We start from the raw sequence: 19,796 nt of genomic DNA on the forward strand, positions 1-19,796 counted from the left end.
GAACAGCAAAAATGTGAAAAGAAACTAAAAATGCAGTTGTATATTAATTGCCGTAAAAGTTATTCCAATCATAGTCCCTTTATTTTTTTATTCAGTGCCTTTATTTTTATTTAAAATAAAAATTGTCGAAGTCTTACTAATTTTCCTAAATTTTTAATTGTCACAATATAATAAAATTTTCAAATTTTCCTCGCATATTTACAATTTTCTTTCTGACCTACTTTTTCACATTTCCATTTTTCTATTTAAGGTACTATAATTAAGTATATTCACATATAAAATCCACAGTCCGTTCAGAACATTTGCCCGCCCCTAACCTAAACAAATTCCACTCCCGGCCAGCGTGTTCCCCCCCGAAGCGTCCGCCATTAGCTTTCGATCGAAGCGTTTCCCGGAACACTTGCCTCAAAACCCGTGGCGCTTAAACGCTCTCCGTATTAAGAGATAATTGCCGGCAATTCGAAACAATCGCACGCGAATAAGAATACACTTTGGTGGAGAACTCTCGTTAAGCCCGCGGATTCGGCGCTTACATGTTCCTTGCCGCGGCGGAAAGTTTTCGGATCGCGAGCGAAGATCGCCAGCTAGGATTTAATAGATCGTAGATCAGATTAAAGGCGTTCAGTGCCGAAAATCGACCACTAAAATTCCACTGGCAGTTAGAGCAATTTAATTGTAATAATTAAAGGGAAACTAAAAAATTAATATTTATCCCAGGGGGTGATAATTTATTCAAACATATTACGATAAAAATTAATTTTCAAAATTGATCAAAAATTAGTGTTATCTATACGTGTTAAAGGTGTTCTTGCTACGAGCGAGCGATTTTAACCCTTTGCACTCGAAGCCATTTTAACCAGAAATCCAAAATATTTTTCCAGATTTACAATATATCCATTTTATAACTTGGTGCAATTTATATATTATTTTATACAATTTTGTGACTCATAGAACACTTAACAGCTCTTGAGAATTTTTAAAATTTTATAAACATTATTTCGAAAAGTGGCGCAATTTGATCGATTCTTTCTTAAAATTTATTGCCTCCTAAATTGTCCAAGCATTAGAAAAAAGAATTTCATTTTTATACCATCAACTGAGATAAACATTTGCGTTGTTCACCGGACGGAAACACAATGCCTCCGTTGCGAAAGAATAATTTTCGTGCTAGGGATTGAACTCTCGCGACCCTATATCGAAATTACGTGAAAGTAAACGTAATCAGAATCGACGGAAAATGTTTCCGCGTCGCTGCGCTCGCGCATTGTTGCGACACACGGCGGCTAAGTAAATACGCGGACAGTTATTTTGCATTTTTTTTTCTTTTCTCTCGCGTTCGCGGGGGAGGGGGGGGGGGGGGGGGCAGAGAGATCGTCGTATTTCAGTGTGACCTAATTTTTGGATGCCACCCAAAATGTCGCGTGAAAACAAAGGAACCACGGTTAGCGAGATCTGTGTGCAGTGGGTGCAAAGATTTGGACCGGCTCCAATGTTATTGATGTTTTCGGACGGTATTGGTCAGGACCATGGGGTCAAACTCTAAACTATAAAATCAAAATTTGCTCCACCGAGAACTTTGGTTTGTTATCGTTCGCTTTAGTGATTTCTTTAACCCTTTATGGGTCATTTATAGCGTTCAGGTTATGGGTTAATGTAACAATATTTTGCCAAATAATTTTAGTGTTTCAGGAGATGACGTGTTACGTAATAATATAATATTTAATTATGTAAGGTCTCTGGGATATAACAATTAATTCTAGAAGGTCTCTGAGATATAACATTTAATTATATAAGGTCTCTGAGTTAACTAATAACAATAATGATGATGATTGGAAATGCCTCGCAAGTTGTCAGCAGATGTTTATGAAAATAATTCGTCTCGTATAGGGTTAACGACCTGTACTTTGCCATACTAAAAATGTAAATTCCACGTGCGTACGTCGCTACGCCCCTAACAGCCTTACTATCAATCGCTCGATGAAGCACTTAACGATTTATATTTGGTCGATGCGTTTCCTTGTTTTCACTGTACCACTTCACTCCTTTCGAAAATAGAATAAAGAAAACAGCTGTCGCGCAGGAGCGGGGTCGGAGGACGTGAAACCGAAACCATTCTCGAGGAGCTGGTGAAACCACCCCCATAGACTGTGCCTACTCGCACGCGCTCTTCTCAATTCCTTCCGTCGAGTTATTAGAACATTTCTAAAATTGCTATTATTTAACACATTCGACCTTTAAAGTCATCAGATAGTTAAGTAATTTTAATTAATTAAAGTGGAGCTCGAAAGTTAATGTTTGTCATATGGGGTGGCGCTAGAACTCTTTCGCACTGGAAATATTCTGATCAAATTCAATTAGTTCAAATATATTATAGTAAAAATGAATTTCCAAAATTGGTTATAGATTAGTGTCACCCATATCTAAACTGTAACATTAAATTCGTTGTTTAGGACGTGCAACATTTGATTCATTATGAAATGTGCATTGCGAAGAGCTTTAAACTTTTGCATAATAATCTGCTTATACTTTCCACATTTAGCAATAGAATCTGCTATCGAAGTTCGAAGAATCTGATAGCAATCATTTTATAACAAAAGAAACTTACGAGTAGACTGCGTGTTTGATAAATTCACGGCAAAAGTGGATGCAATATTAAACTGCGAAGATATTGGAAAAGTTTATAATTCAGACCGTCTCAGTATTGTTCACTTATTGAAATTATCAACGTTCAAGAAATGACATTTATCTAATTTATAATTTAACTTAAAGAAAAGACTCGGGAGCAGATTTGATGTACTTTCGATAAAAATGAGAAACATTAAGCTGTGAGGATATTGAAATAGTTTAAAATTAAAACTGTAGCATTGCTCACTTGTTGAAATTGTCCACGTTCAAGGAATGGTGTTTATCTAATTTAGAATTTAACCTAAACGAAAGACTGAGGGGTAGACTCTATGCACTTATGACAAAAATGAGAGATAAATGCAATGTTAATCTGTGAGGATATTAGAAGAATTTTAAGGATATTAATAAAAGGATATTAGAAAGAATACCACACCACTGTATCATCCACAGATTGCAACTATCCCTATCCAAAGACCTACTTTATTTATTTACCACCAACTCCTCGCAATCGACTTATCGAATTCGTATTCCGCGCGAAGATCGGCCGCCGGCTAACGAGCGGATTTCCAAGAAAAAAAAGAAGAAAAGTAGAACCAGCCGCGAGCGTAACTAGCGTTATTTCGAAGCGACCGGGACCATCAAGAGGGGGAGCCGAAGTTTTGCGTAACGATCCCGCGAGTTGCACCGGGGAGGGAATAAAAAAAAAAAGGAAATGTTGATTCTGCATAAAGACTCTCGCGGCCGACGCGTATCCTCTCCGAGTCCGCGCCGAGATTCGTCTCGCGTTTCCAGGAGGAGAAGAAAAAAAATGCAGATGAGAACCCGCGCTTTCGCCGGCGTGCACCGCCGAGTGTACGCTTGTGCGCGCGCGCACATGCGAGGATAGGCCGCCGCGTATCGCCGCGCTCGCGCGCAACGTAGGTATTACTTAATAATATCCATAACCGGGAGGTAAATGGTAGAGTGTGGGCGAAAGACAGCGGCGGTGCGCGGCGCGAGTAAGAGCGAAAGAGGCGCGGCGCGCGGATCCGAGAGAAGGCGGCGGCGGCGGTATAGCGAGAGCGAGAGCGAAAACGCGTGAGGAGAAAACAGGGGAGCACATTCAGCCGCATGAAAAGCCCGTCGGTGGCTCCGAAAAAAAAAAGAAAGAGGAAGGAGGATGGCTGACCAGAAGAGGCGCGAGGAGAGAGTAAACAAGAACGGGGAAAATAAAAAAGGCCCGGAGAGACCCGAAAAGAGGACACGGGGAGAGAGAAGAGTCTGCTTCTCGTAGAGAGGGTCTTGGAAAAAGGAGAAGCCGCAATCTTGAATGTCTTAGGCAGCGGTTTCCCTGCATCGACCAGCCCTCTTTCCATCTAAACCGATCTTTCTCTCGTTTCCTCGCCGAGGAACCTAACGAACCCAACGATAACGCTGCATCGCCGCACGGCGATCCTGAATCGCTAGCTCGCGGGTATAATCGATGCTAAAAATACAGAGCGCGAATCGTCCGAGCTCGATCACCCTGTCCTAGATACCACGAAAAAGTTCCAAACGAAGCAACGAACCTTCTGCCGAGCGAGGCCTACATAGCGTCGGCTCGGGGGCGGAGACGGTTCCCGTCGTCGTCGGAGGACCGAGCGAAACGTTTCAAAAGGAGGATAGGAGAAGAGATATATCGGAAACCCACCAGGTTGCCTTCGAACGTTGCCGGACGATAGCGCGCGCGCACACACACACACGCCGGGTAGATCGCAGTCGGCTGATCGGTGTTTCGGTGTCCTGCTGGGGGATGACGGTGCCGGTTCCTGCGGTCCGCGGCGTTATCACAGAAAAACTACCACCCTGTCACAATAGCCACTGCGTGGTGCGGTGGTGGCCGGTGGTCCCCGGCGCATCATTCACTTTCACTCGGTGAACCAGCAGCGGCCGGGTACCGGACCGTGGCGTACACACGCTGCTCCTCTCGTTCCTGCACACACGCTCGTTACTCCTCTCCTGTGCACGCTCCGCTCCTCGCAGCGGACCGTTCTCTCGCCGCACGCGAGGGGTTGAGCAGACTCGTCGGAGGCGCGGGGAGAAACGTCGATACTTTTTTTCCTCCCTGCCCCTCTCTTCTCGTCCCGTCTCGTCTCGTCTGGTCCCGTCCCGTCCCCGTCTCTCGTCTCTCGTGTCGCCGCACAGAGCGCGAGTCCCACACACACACACACAGAAAACACACAAACAGTGTGCCCGATAACAGGGCTGATAGAGAGAGCGAGAGAGAGAGAGAGAGAGAGAGAGAGAGAGCGGTGCGCACCGATCAGGTCCCGTCGACGATCTTCCGTCTCGTGACCGGCTGTCGGCGGTCGTGTTTGCGACCGGGGCGTCGACTGACACTCGCGGACAGTCACGACCCCATCCCCGCGACTCTCCACGCGCGAGGATCGCTCGGTGACCGATCGAACCGGGCCGACCACGGGGATGACGATGACGACGACGACGGCGACGACGACGTTGTCACGCGTGCCATCGGTTCGACACGGCCGGAAACACCACCGATCAGATATCGCCGACCTGTTTTATCACTTTGCCACTCGCGGTGAAATTCTTCTCGGACACCCGGCGAAACCCTTACCAAACAACCCCCCCCCAGGCACGGGTAACGTTACGGCTCCTCCTCCGCGGTACCCACGGTACAGTGTTTAGATCACCGGGTACTCCGTCGAGCACGATCCGCCGCGCCGGTGCCACAAGACTTGCCTCCACTCTCTCTCTCCGTGCTTGTGTCTGCTGCCTTGCCACCGGTGCTCCGTATAGTTGGGACAAAAGGGGTGGTTGGTGTTCTCCTCGAGGGGTCGCGTCACATCGGCCGCAACGCGGGTGTGTGCGCACACTTTACTAGCGGGCGTGTTAAGTTAATCAAAGACCGGTAAAGAGAGCCGTGCCGTCCCGATGCGACTGTCCCTTAACGTGACGAACACACAGTACTTGCGCTACCGTGGCTCCGGGTTGACTGGTGCGCGCCGCGCAAGACCGGAGAGAGCCAGCCCCACCGTGCAACTTCGCCTATCGCCCTCTCGCTCGGTCCTCCGCGGCGTTTCTCTCCCTCCGATCCGTGCAAAGGGAGCGGGACAGAGACGGACCGCCCGCGGCGGGAGAGAGCGAGAGAGAGAGAGAGAACGAGAACTCCGTGCACAGCGCAGAGCAGCGAGGAGGGCTCGCTGCGAGAGGGTACGGAGTGGGGTGGTGGGACGCGATAGGGTGACACCGTGGAGGGAGGAGAGAGAATCGAAAGGGACGGGGAGCGCGATGGAGAGAGAGACGTAGATAGATGGTGAAAGAGAGAGAGTGAGATAGATAGATCGAGAAAGAGAGAGAGAGAGAGAGAAGGGAGGGAGAGGAGAGCCACGATGCCTATGTGTGTTTGTGCCCGGCTATCTGTCCTTAAGAAACGACCACCCCGCGGCGCAGGGCTGAAATGACGGCGGAAAAAAGAAGGGACGGAGGGTTGGTTGATTCGCGGAGGATCGCGGACACTGGCAACACTTGCGGCCGAAATGATTGTTGTGAACGCGGAAAGGGTTGCTGTGTGCCGGTCATCCCCCTGCCCTCCTTTCCCGGCCATGTGGCCGTCCAAGTTTCCTCTATTCCTGAACCGGCGAGCCAATGGCAGGTGGCTACGTCGCCGGTGCGACGGTTTTGTTAGCTCCCCCGAATGTCGAAGGCAACCAGAAACGTCTCCTGTTTTTTAGGTAATTACTTCCCGAAGCGAAGAGGAACCGATGAATCTTTAAAGCGCGCCGCTCCACGGCTCAGCGAAAGACGCGTCACTTTCGGCGATGTCCATTTGCTTTCAAACCTTTTAGATCGCTCGCGACCTTTATTTGCGAGCATGAAGTATCGATTAGCATTTTACGAAGCAGATCTCGGGAACTGCGCGAGTTTCGACTGCGTCCATTTTGATTTGGACATAAACGATGTATGAGTTTATGTGGTCGAATTGGGTTCTTGAAAAGGTAACTGCTTTCGATGAGTATACTCGTCGTAAGGCGAAAGCTTCCAGTGTTTGTAACACGATTATACTCGACTTATATAAATAGCAGCTTAAAAAGGATGTATAATTTGGGTGTGTTGATTAAATTATTTATTTAATAGGAATATGTTTAAATTAACTCTTTGTACTCGAGTGATGACTCTGAAGCACCAGTGAAACTGTTCTACCGCTCCCTGACATCATTTTTGTACTAACAAAGCTTTTAAAAAATTGTCCAGTAGTAGAATTGTTGGTAAAAGTCACTTAAATTTACTTAAATCTGTTACAATTAATTGTATGCATAATAGTGCACTGTGTTACATGGAATGGAAATATTATGAGCCAGAAAGATTATTTCAGATTTGCAGTTAAAATGGCTTCGAGTGCAAAAGGTTAAACGAGGGCAAAAGTAATTTAATTAACAAAACCAAAACTGAAAAGTACTAAACACCATAAGGAAAATTAATTTGGAATACCAGTAAAAATCTACTTAACACATTACCGTCCGATGATTGAAAATGATTCTCTGAACTGCTCGCTAAAAATAATGAAAGCTTGATAACTTAACAGCCAAAACTTTCCTTTTCCAAAATAAAAATCCCTAAACGCGAAAGTTTTCCCCCAAAGAACCCGCTGCCCATTGCATCAACTACCTTTCACCTAGGCACTGCAAGTTTCGATGGAGTTCCCCAGAAGACCACCAAAAAGAGTATAACCTCTTAGAGAGTCCAGTTCTCTGGCAATGATTCTACGTGTATAATCGAACAAAGCGGCGAGGTTTTCAGCCTTGTACGAACATTTTTCACGTCGGCGTTGATTAACAGTTCCGCGGGGCGAGATGAAAACATTCCTTGGCCGCGGGAGGGACGCGGGGTGGTGGAGGCTTCGGGGACGTTTAAAGGGAAACAAGTGGGGCGACGTGCGGCGTTCGAGCGCATCGGACGCCGAGCGCACGGGCGTCGCAAAGGGGGTGCGCGCACGTCGCCGGACGTAGAGAGACAGGGTAGGAAAACGGAAGCACGAACTTTCGAATAAGTTAAGGACGTGACGCGAGATACAAAGGGAGACGAGAATTATTCTAAATCGACCTATATTGAGACGGGCCGCGCGTTCTACCCCGCGACCCTCCAACCTGCCCCGATGTCCACGTTGAACGCTGCGTTCACTGCGCTGGGTCTCCGAAGAAGCTCGCATTTTCGGAATCATTTCGCCGGCACTGGGAAATATTCCGGGTTTCGTAACGTCAGCGTTAAACGTCGCTGAAAGGACGCCACTCCCTCCGGTGGCGAAAATAAAACGATCTCGGTTGCTCCCGACTCGACAAACTCGCTGTCTGCTAAATCAACGATTCATTGTGAGCGAGCGGTGCCGTTTTAAGAGGAGTCTCGAAAGCGATCGGGCTAACGCTGATGTTACGTGGATGTAAAATTGCTCGAGTGGCTAAAGTGAGAGAGAGAGAGAGAGAGGAGTGAGAGAGGGGATCCGCGAAATTTTTACGAAAAAACTTGCGGAGCGACGGAGTAGGAACGTGAAAAGGGGGATCCTTGGGAATAAGGAAGAAATGCATGGAATCGTGAAGAGGCTCCTCGCGGGAGGACGTGACGCGGTTCGCGGAAAGAAAGGGATGGCTTTTCGTACAAACAGGGTCACGTTCTGGTAGGTCACTCAACCCTCTTCGGCCTAACGTTATTAGATTCATATCGGTGCCGCTGGAACTTCCCGGAAAATTAACGCGACGACTTACGTCAGCGCCGAGCGCGCGCGCGCGACGATGCAATTGCGCGATTTCTGCTTTGTGTCGCGCGCGATTGCGAAATGTGTTCATCGATAATTTGTTCGTGTCAAAAATCTTCTATTTTTGTCAGGGAAATTAATTTGTTAACTATAGATTACATAGCAATGACACACAAGCTTAACTCTTTGCACTTAAGTGATGTTACTGTCGAGATAAAAATTGTTACATCATTTCGAAAATAATTCTGACGTCACTAAAACCTTTAGAAGACTGTTAAAAGTATAAACAATTTTCAAAACTATTTTTGATCAAAGTTTGACCCATTTGCGCTGCGATTTCTTTCAGAAATGTATCGATTACTATGACCTTAATAATTCCTTCGATGTCACTAGACAATTTTTATTTTCAATATTATTTATTTTCTATATTCAAATTTTCGATTTAACGAACAATAATAAGCTGCCAGATTTATTATAAATCATCCACGAGATATTCGCCACGAGCCTAACTCCTTACTATAGCTCTACGTATTAAAATAGCTTCGAGCGCAAAGAATTAACTAAAAAGTTATCGATTGAATTTCAAAGTTGCATCTCGTATTCCTGCAATTGACAATTTTCGTCGGAACGATATTTATCACAGAGAAGAATAAACAACGTTCTCATCGAAATCGAAGCTTCCCGCGACCGGCTCGCTGATTTCCTACGTCGCAGACAGTCGCGCCTCGCAGTCACAGACGGTGCTCCTTTTTCCTCCGAGCTGTACGCCATCAAATGAAGCATGAAATATATTAAGTCGAGCGTCCGCGAGAGACGCGCTCGATATTTATTTCCGCCGGTAAAATAGAGTGGGACGAGCAGACGGGAATTATTCGCGATAGACGATAAATTTATATTTTTCTCCGATATCGCGAATTACCGCGACAACGGAAGGAGTAACTTGCCGGGAGTCCGCGATAAAGAAAAAGGAGGAAGAGAACCCGAATAAAACCGTGTACCTATATATATACATATATATACATATATACGATAAATAGGAAAGTTCGGTCTGAATATTATACAAGTTCGCCTCTTTAGAAAAAGGCGGACGACGTCGTCGTCGACGACGACGACGACGACGACGTAGGGAAACGGAAGGAGCAAAAGGGGGATTGAATAAAATTGCTTGGCGTGGCATGCAATGAGGACATACCTCGGCCATACTTCTCCAGAATTATAATTTACCGTGAAGTTAACATCGGACGAATGTAAACGCTCGCGAAGTATTTTTTCTCCCCTACCGACCATCCCCCATTCCATCCCTACTCCCTCCCCTCCTAGTTTTTTATGACGATGATGCTGCCGGGATCTTTAATGCGGAAGGAAGAGCTGAAAAATGACGCCGGAAAGTGGAAAGACCGTGGGGCTTCCGGTCGTGAACGCGAACGTCCCCGCCCCCCCCACCCCCCCCCCCGTGTTAATAGATCTTTTCTGCATCATTTGCGAAGGGGGTGTTGCCGTCGTCGTAAACGCACCTCTCGCCCTTATACTCGCGAATTATACTGCTCACGAAAATATCCAGACTCCGGCGTCGCTGACTTTGTAATGTGTTCCGAGCGTTAAATGGGACAGCTGATGCGTTTTTTGATGGCACGTTGTTCGTTGGAGCTTAGAAATGTTTCTTGAAAATTGGTTGCGGTAATTTTAAGAAACAAAAGACGAGAGGTAGTGTATTTTTTATTTTAATAGTTTTCTGTCTATTTGGAACAACAGCAATAAATCTCGCAAAAATTAACCTAACCTACAACCTTAAACTAACTAACTACGACATAATTATCGCATTTATAACAATATAGTATAAAAATCTTAGCTAGAAATATCTATAACATGAGAAACGTTCAAGAAGCCCGTAACCCGACTCGTAATCGATGCGACGAATTAGGTTACGAATATTATTAAAAATGTTCTATTTTCGGGACCCGGCGCCCGTCGAAGAGTTTCCGAAAAGCGTGTGCACGCGACCGGTGTTAATCAACGACGGCTTTTCCCAGCGCGAAGCTCACGGCCCGGTCGAAAACTTCCCTCTTAACGTTCTCGCGCGCGAGAGAGAGAGAGAAAGAGCGAGAGAGAGAGAGAGAGAGAGAGAGGGAGGAAGGCGGCCGCGCCTCGTTCGACAAACGTTTATCCGGAATACAAAAGAGGGTGGATCGCCGCGGTAAAAGTTTTTCCCCGCCGGCAACTTCCGCGTAACATCCTCTCCTACACTAATGGCTGATTGGTTTCAATTGTCGAGTGTTTTCGCGCGGCGTTAACCACTTTTCTCCCCGCAGGCCGTGGTCTGAGCGCGGGGCGTCGCGCTCGGCGCACGCACTTGCCGCGCGCGGCGATCGATCTTAGGAGACGGAATCGATCGGCCGTGGGAGGGATATGACGCCTATAGGCGTTATGCGCTCGTTCCTAGGGACCGACCTATCATGCCTGGCCGTCGACCGTTAACGCTAATCAGAAGACCAAAGCCCGCGGCGAATAATAAAGAAGTCTGGCCCGGGCTGAATGGACGCGCGGACGCGGAACAGACGCGCGAACCGCCTCGTGGGGAATGCAAAACAGCGGCGGGACCACTCGGTTCTTACGTGCCCGAGATCACCGCACGGAACGGGTACCGTTCCTTCGGCCGTTTAGCCACGCAACGTGCGTCCAGCTACCGTGGAACCAACGCCAAATTTTAACGCGTTCGACGACGAATTTTCGCCTCCTGAAATTCCCACGGCAAGGTCTCTTAACCTCTTGCCTTTTACGACTTAACTTCAAAGAAATCCACGTTAGCAGGTTCTTAAATCCGACGCTAATCTTTGCGAAATATTATCGCAAAATTGCAACATAATTATTCTTCTTTTTATTTAATATTTTTACATAACCATAAACGTTCTAGCGTCGATCGAAAATGTCGATAGAATCTTTTCGATCGCAACAATTCCTTAGAAACAAGAACAAAATTAATATTTATCGTCTACCTAAATTTACTGCTTTGCTCAAATATTAATAACTTAAATATTAATAATTAGAATTTTATTTCTATTTTACAGAACGATGTCCAATATTAAATATATTATTACCTGAATTCTTCATCGCAAGTCTGACCCTTGTTAGAAGAGATATTAATTAATTTAAACAGAGACTAGAAGTAATGAATAATATTTGTTAGGAGGAATGTTGGTTCAACTAAAATGCATTTTAAAAATCCTAGTAGCATTCAGGCGAGTTCAATGGATCGCAATAAAAATGAAATTCGAAATCTAGAGATAGAATGTCATCGATACGCGACCGATGCGGCACTCAACGTGTTGAGCACTTAACACTCACTAGCACGTGTTCCATTCAATCGAAACGTTTTGCGTGCTTAAAGTTATATTTTTTTTTCATACTTTAAAGCTTTATCGACAGTTCTAGCTATTGCATCGTCGTTAATTATTTCATGTTTACTGTAAAATTTCTGGAACGTCGATGTTCATTTTGGCTGTTTTAAAGGAGCATGCTTGAACATTGATATATTTTTGTTTAAATTAAATTTTATTCAATTAAAAAATTACTGAAATTCCATTTTAAAAATTACTATTGTTTTAGTTAAAAAATTATTGCAGTTTCAGTTAAAAAATTACTGTAGTTCCAATTAAAATATTATTACAGTTTCAGTTAAAAAATTACTACAATTTCAATCAAAAAATTATTACAAACTTCAAATAAAAAATCACTACAGTTTCAATTAAAAAATCGATGCAGTTTCAGTTAAAAAATTACTGCAGTTTTAATTAAAAAATTCCTGCAATTTCAATTAAATATTGCTCAAACATTTGTTAAATTGGTCCGAAAATTTCAAAACGTGCCTCCTTATAATTCTTTAAAAAGAAAATCGCAAATTTTTACCAGCCTCCTTTTTCAATCCCTTTTGAAGGGGTTGTCAAATTAACGCCACGCTCAACAATTCTATTTCCTATAAAAATGACGTCCCAGCGAAAAATTTCACTGCAAATTTTCCGAATAAAATAACAAAGATACAACGGCTCGCAATGAGGCAAACTTTTCCGTCGACATTCCCATCAACGTCTGTCGGAATCAAAAAAAAATATATTGCCGCACAGTGGAACGTGATTAATGTTCGTCACCGTCGAATTTGGAAATTTCAATATTTCGACGTGGCAATCGTTCGGAAACGGGAAATATGATTTTCGAGCCCGTATGTCATCTGTTTCCTATTTTGAAGAACCACGTTGCGGGGATGCGTAAAAAGCGTATGACAGGCTTTTAGCTAAATTGCTTCATTAGTCCCCGTGATATTTTTGGGCGACGATTGTGGAAAATCTATTTTCAGAAAAACGCATTTACATCTCCAACTGCGACGTATTTTTGAACTTAATGGATACTTTAGAGTTTGATTAGGTTCGTCAGGTGTAACGTCGATCGTTTAATGAAATTATTTAACCCTTTATGAGGCGAATTTATTTCTTAAATAGAAATGATAGTATATTAAAAATAAAAAATTATTCGAGCTAAAAATTGTTTTTGCAAACAATTATTAGAGTAAAGAATTATTTAAATATATAAGTAAGATAATTTGTAAGGAATAATTAAGTCTTCGAATGAAATTTTCAATTAAAAGGGTAATAATATTATTTGTATATTTATTCAAAGTAATCCGAATGAGAAATATATGATAAATAGGTATAGTAATTATTATTATATTATTTTATATATTATATTAATGTAGGTACAAATTATAGAGTAGTAAAACATAAAAAACAATTATTACCATAATATTATATTATTATATTATTGTATCATTATATCATTACATTATAATATTATTAATTATAACAAAGAAGCATCAGTGACGGTAAAATAAATGATTTACGACAACCCCTACCAAACCAATCGTTTTTAACAACAATCCAAAAGCCAATAATTTTTAACAACAATCCAAAAACCAATCTTGCGAGTCGCCTAAACACCGTGCATTGAAACTTCCACCATTTCCCCCCCTCTCCCCACGATTTCATTCCTCGAGCGTGCCGCGCGACCAATTTCGCGCGCGCCAGTCAATTTCTCGTGTGTTCAACGCGTTACGATCGCATTTTACGGCGTCCCGTTTTCCATAGAACGTCGCGTCGCCGCTTCCGATACGTTTTAGGAATGAAAATGTTCCCGCTAAAAGCGCAGATACAGAGACGGCGGTAAACAACGGTTGCGAGCAAACGACGACGACGACGACGACGATGTGATAGACAGCGCCGCCATAAATTCAATGTTATTTCGGACGCCGCGCCCCGTATCATGTGACATCTGTAGCGGAAAACGCGCAAGGGCGTGGGACTGGAGATATTGCACACAGAGCGTCCATCACTCGGGAACTTCATAATAATAGAAAGTATCAAGCGAGACAGTGGCAACGCGTTGATATTAAATTGTTCATTGTGCCAGCGCGACGCTATCGCCGCGATACAATGTTCAACCGCGTCAAACGCCGCGCGCTGCAACGCGATTGCATTATGCAACTGTGTTGATGCTACTCGCGGATCTCAGAGTGCAAAATACTTCTTTTCGAGCTCTAATTCATTGACCCTTCGCACTCGAAGCCGTTTCAATTATACAAATCTAGAATAATTTTTTTAGCTTTCAGTATTTCCATTTTATATTCTAAATGATTTATCTTCTAAATAATTTATTTTCTAAATAATTTCTATTCTAAATAATTGATATTATAAATAATTAATATTCTAAATAATTTATATTTTAAATAATTGATATTCTAAGTAATTTATATTCTAAGCATATGAAATTGAGTCTCGTATTACTTATATAACAGTTACACTTTCAACAATTTTTTCAATCTATACTTTAACAATATCTCTAAAAATTATTTTAGAACGTGTTACAACAATTTGAATAGTGCCGCTCGAGTGCAAAGGGTTAATATGTTAGACGCTTGTGCAAAATGGCAATTTTCACAATTTGTGCAAAATATACTCTTTAATATATTTATATAATAGTATAGTAATATTATGTGATTTCTCGTGAGCATTCGCAGTTTTATATTTCAGCCACATGCTCTCGTCGAGAATGCATCAAATTCTCGCGGTCTGTACTCGGTTTCTTTGACAGGAAAATTTTATTCAGACCAAGAATGGCAAACGGAATAATTCGACGCCCGCGTTTCTTTGAATTGTAAAAACATCTGTGCTCTTTTTATGGAACTATCGCGCTTGCATACGGATTTTTATATATTTTATTACGAGCATGCGAAGTGCGTCGTTCTTTATTGTTTTAACTGTATGTATTCTGTTGCGAGCAAGCGTGTAAAATATTTGTGCGAATTATTGGTCTGTGGTATTTGTTTCCAAATTCCAAATTTCAAATTCTAAATTCCAGATTCTAAATTCATAGTTCCAAATTTCTAAATAATAAATTCATAATTCCAAGTTACAGTCCTGAATTTATTTACATTTTCTCTAATTTATATTTCTTTCATTTCATATTCTTCTCTAATTTAAATAATATCTATTGGGAATAAATAAATTTATTAAACAGTATACCATAAAGGTACCTGCAATTCCATTATTTATATAACCAAAAATTATCGAATTTGTCCATAATGCTACAATCGCTATAAAAAATCCACACCTATAAAAATCCGCTTATTAGTCTAACAAATTCACTAACCCAATAAAAATCACACCGTTTGCGCCAATGCGCCGAAGAACAGGCTCTCGAGTTGCACAAAAGATTACCGCGAGAGCATCGCCGGAACGATTTCGTGTAAGGTAAACCGGGGGGCCGGCTATCGAAATTGAAATCGTATGATTTCCTCGATCACCCGAGGAGAGAGAAAAAGAGAGAAAAAGAGAGAGAGAGAGAGAGAGAGAGAGAGAGAGAGAGAGAGCCACCAACCCGGCCCCCGACACACGATATCCGTACCGTTAGGTTGTCGGTCCACCCTCGTCCCTCGAAGCTCATTGTCGTTTCGCACATTCTACACGGATTTCGGAGGGCGCGCACAGGTACGTGGGAAGACACACTCGATCGAATGCGATCGAGCCGCGGCCGAAAAGAGAAGATTCCCATTATTGTGGCGAACGAAAGAAGGCCGATGCCGACCTACGCGATCATCATCGAAGGTGCTCGCCAGGTGGACGAAAATTTTGATGGAGGAGAGGGGGAAGCTGTACGAAGAGAAAGAGAGACAGGTGGGTGAAGATGGAGGACAAAGGTGGATAGATGGATAAAGAGAGAGAGAGAGAGAGAGAGAGAGAAGAAAAGACAAAATAGGCAAGATAATGAGAAATAAAGAGAGAAAGAGAAAAAGAGAGAGATGAAAAGACAAAATAGCCAAGATAATGAGAAATAGAGAAAGAAAGAGAGAGAGAACGAGAAAAGGAAAAAATAGAGGAAGAGATAAAGAGAGAAGGAAAAAAGAGAGATTAAAAGAGAAAGTAAAAAAGAAAGAAAAAAGACAGACAGATAGCGACAGAAAGAGAAAAAGAAAGACAGAAAGGGAGATTAAAAAATAAAGAAAAAAGAGAGAAAGAGCGCTAAAGAAAGTCAAAAAGAAAAAAAATTGAAAATGAAAGTGAAATAAAAAAATTGGAAAAAGAAAGAGAAAAAAAGAGAAAGGCACGAAGAGAGAAAAAGAGAGGAACAGAAAAAGAGAAAGAAAGAAACAGGGGGCGTGTGCAGGAGTATCGCTTCTCTTATGATTTTCAATAACGAAAGGTTCTCATCGTTCGAAGCTAAAGGGTGGGGGAGGAGGGGAGAGGAGGAGGAGGAGGAGGAGGAAACTGCATTTGTTGTGCCCTGAAAATGCAGCGCCGAGTACCGTTCGAGGAAGAAACGCGTTCATTCAGTGGACACGATTACAATGGAATTTCCTGTTCCGGAGTAGTCGTCCAGCTTTTTGGAGGAACGAACAACACACACGCTGTCTGTCTGTCTAGCGAGCCGACAGCGCGCCTGTAAAACAACCGTGATCCGCGCAACGCGGACGTGGAATCGTTCTTTCTAATGGAGCGGGCAAAGCAGTGAACACGTTGCCGGTAAATGCGATAATAGGAGAAGAATGTGGTCGAGTGATGAATCTGCGACGAGAAATGGAAACTGATCGAGTTGAAGGACGATGGCGATTTCATTTGTTAGCATTTATTAATTATTAGGTTATTACTTTCGTTTATTGCATTATTACTTTCGTTCATTACATTATTATTTTCATTATTACATTATTACTTTCGTTCATTACATTATTATTTTCATTATTACATTATTACTTTCTTTTATTACATTATTACTTTCATTATTACAATGTGTGCTAAAGTACTAATGGTTTTATTGGTTATTATTGGTTCGGTGCTTTCTGTTGATTGTTTTTTTATTTTTTGGCGAAGTTGAATTTTGTTTTATTTTTGGCGTTTGCTTTTTTCGAGTGATGTGAGTTAACATGATGTTAAATCATTTGCTATATTATACATACTATTGTTTTATTAATCAATGTAATTAATATTGATTTTATTGATATTATGTTATATTATTAGTATTACTATTATATTGTTATTATATTACAATATTATTATATTAGAGTTTTATAAGAAATTTGAGAAATTTTGATCGAACGATTCCTTGCCATCTAACTCCATCAACCATACCAACAAACGCGTACAATTAAAAATGCCAAGAGTATAGAAGGAAACGTCGAGCACTGTAGAGCGCAGTCTAAACAAACGATTAACCTGTACACGTAGATCGGATCGAGCGGCTATCTGTCGTAAACGGCGGTGTCCACATTTGGTCGATAGTCGCGGCGTCCCAAGAAAGTTGAAGGGTCGTTGCCCTTAGCCTACACAGATGATCCGATAACGGTACTACACAACGCATGTCACCGAGCAGAGAGCCCGGGCACATATCTTAAAATATTACGGCGCGTAAAGGCACGGGCACGCATAATTCCTCTGGCCTGGTATCGATACACAGTGCCGGTAGCCGGCAGATAATTCTGTTCACGGCGGGCAACGCGCGCGCGCGGACTTGCACAACGTGTTTTGAAAGTTCAGTTTCCTGAACGCCGGGCCGTTGTTGTTTAATTCATTCTCTTCTCCCGTTGTCGGATATATTCGACGACAACGACGACGACGACCGACCGATCGGGTATAGGCAACGAATTTGGTAGCGACACGGCTGTGACGCAGCGCGCGCGCGCGCGAGTCTGTTTACCGGTTCCACGGTGGCCACCGCGGTGAAACGACGGATTACAGTTATTCACACGCGGTCACTGTCAATGACCCGCGGCTACGACGACGACGACGACGGACGACGGACGAACGACGACGATGGCCCCGCGCCGCCGCCGCCGCTGTCCACAGAAAAGCAATCACTCCGGCCTAATGGAGTTATGCCTTCGTCGTCGGATCAATTAGGCAAATGGACGGCCAAGAAATTTCAATAAGGAACTGCGCCGGTACGAATCGGTTCCGGCGTGCCACCGAACTGGACTCGCCTCGCGAAACGTCGATTTCGAACCGAATTCGACAGTTTCGCCGAGTCTTTCAATGTTTACCGTACTTTTAACCCTTTGCTCTTGAACGGTGGCTCTGAGACATTACTGAAATTATTCTACCACGTCCTAAGATTATTTTTAAACCTAGTTTAGATTAAAGGAAATAAAAAATAAAACAATATAAAAGTGCAGCTTGTTATTTAGAGTAGAAATACTACGAGCCAGGAAAATTATTTTCAATTTATAGATAATGTTGCTTCGAGTGCAAAGGGATTTTAAGCAGTGGCAAATGTTTCGCATAAAGCGTTTTTATTAGTAAGTTAATTAACTTTGAAGTGGCATAATTTTCTTGGAGCATTTATTGAATACGCAAATGTTATTCAGCAAGTGGTAAGCAATATTATAGAAATAGTATAGAAGCATGGAACTATACAGATAATTTATTTGTTAAAATTAAAGATAAAGGTTTATAGTATTTTTTATTATGCTCGACAACTTTGGGTTGTTAATAGAATGCACATTGCTGCGTATATTAAAACTACGTATTTGTATATATGTAACAATTTAATTCAATTATAAATTATATATATAATTATTCGACAGTTTGTTAAAAGACAGTTAATTCTAGTTACCTTTAGTACCGTAGTTACCTTTCTGGGAAAGGAATTTATGAAATGTTTCAATTTTTAACCATTCTCCCCATTTTTCTGGGTGCGTATAGTTGAAGTGATTCACGAAACTTCCAAGAATTTGCTACAAGCTAAGCGCAAACATTCCTCGATTACCTCGACAAAACGAGGTTTAGATAAAGCTGTAGAAAGCACCGTAATGAGTCTGGTCTTAGAGATAGTGCGTGACTGATTAAGAGTTAGATGCAAGGGTTCGTGGGTGCAGAAATGAAGAACTACAACGTCCCCGCTAATTCAAACAATGAATCCTTATGGACGAGTCAAACACGATGGCTATTAATCTCGTGAAATGTGATCATTTATCGTCGTATTCTGTATTCCGTAATCCTTTGGGAACCGATGATAGAAACCTTTTATTGCATGGATTGGTTTAGGAATAGGAAATGAGGAATGTTGAATGTGGAATGTAAAATGTGAAATATGAAATGTTGGATGTTGAATGTGGAATGCGGAATGTTGAATGTTGAATGTTGAATGTTGAATGTAGAATGTTGAATGTTGAATGTTGAATGTTGAATGTTGAATGTGGAATGTGCAATGTGGAATGTGGAATATGAAATGTTGAATGTGGAATATGAAATGTTGAATGTGAAATATGGAGAGTGGAGTGTGGAATGTTAAAGATAGAATATGGAGTGTGTAATATGGAATATGAAATATGGAATATGTAAAGTGGAATATGTAATGTGGAATATGTAAAGTGGAATATGTAATGTGGAATATGAATTACGAATCCTGAAACATAGAATGTGGAATACAGAATACAGAATACATAATATAAAATATTAGAAATATCGAAATACAGAATATACAATATTAACAAAACCAATTATCGATCCCAAGAACAAATGTCGCAATTTAATACACCATTAAAGATCCACGTGAAACGGTTATACCCCACTACCTAGAATATTCGAAAACGTCCTTTTCATTCTCGGCAGATTAGAAAGCCGTGCGCGATCCGATTGCCAGCCACCCGGTACATCGATGACGGCAACGATCGGCCCGAAAAGTCCGGCGGAACAATTAGAACTCTTTCGGAGCAGCGACGGAGATGGATCCTCCAATTTCCACTGGCGGTAGAAGTCCCGGGGATTTCGTCGGGTGACTCGTTAACCACCCAAGAATAGTCAAAGGGGAGTCGAGAAGGAAAAATTAACGGGCGGCGGAGGAAAAAAAAAAAGAAAGGGCGGCCGATCGAGAAGGGACGACGGGAGTCGCGGCAAAGGGATCCAGGCAA

General features: G+C 42.5%; 1 protein-coding gene across 7 annotated transcripts in view; it reads right to left on the reverse strand.

The window, feature by feature from the left end:
• Positions 1–19,796, reverse strand: part of Hr3 (nuclear hormone receptor 3 ROR-beta) — a 177,630-nt gene that overhangs the window by 118,814 nt on the left and 39,020 nt on the right. Inside the window, exon 1 of one of the 7 annotated variants that reach the window (XM_078193695.1) lies at positions 4,295–5,654. The exons of the other annotated variants lie outside the window; for them this stretch is intronic. The gene's annotated coding sequence lies outside the window, so the exon portion shown is untranslated. Of the gene's footprint in view, positions 1–4,294; positions 5,655–19,796 lie in introns of those variants that run through there. 7 annotated transcript variants of the gene reach the window in all.

This window comes from Augochlora pura, chromosome 10 (genome assembly GCF_028453695.1).
Source record: "Augochlora pura isolate Apur16 chromosome 10, APUR_v2.2.1, whole genome shotgun sequence".
Lineage (NCBI taxonomy): Eukaryota > Metazoa > Arthropoda > Insecta > Hymenoptera > Halictidae > Augochlora > Augochlora pura.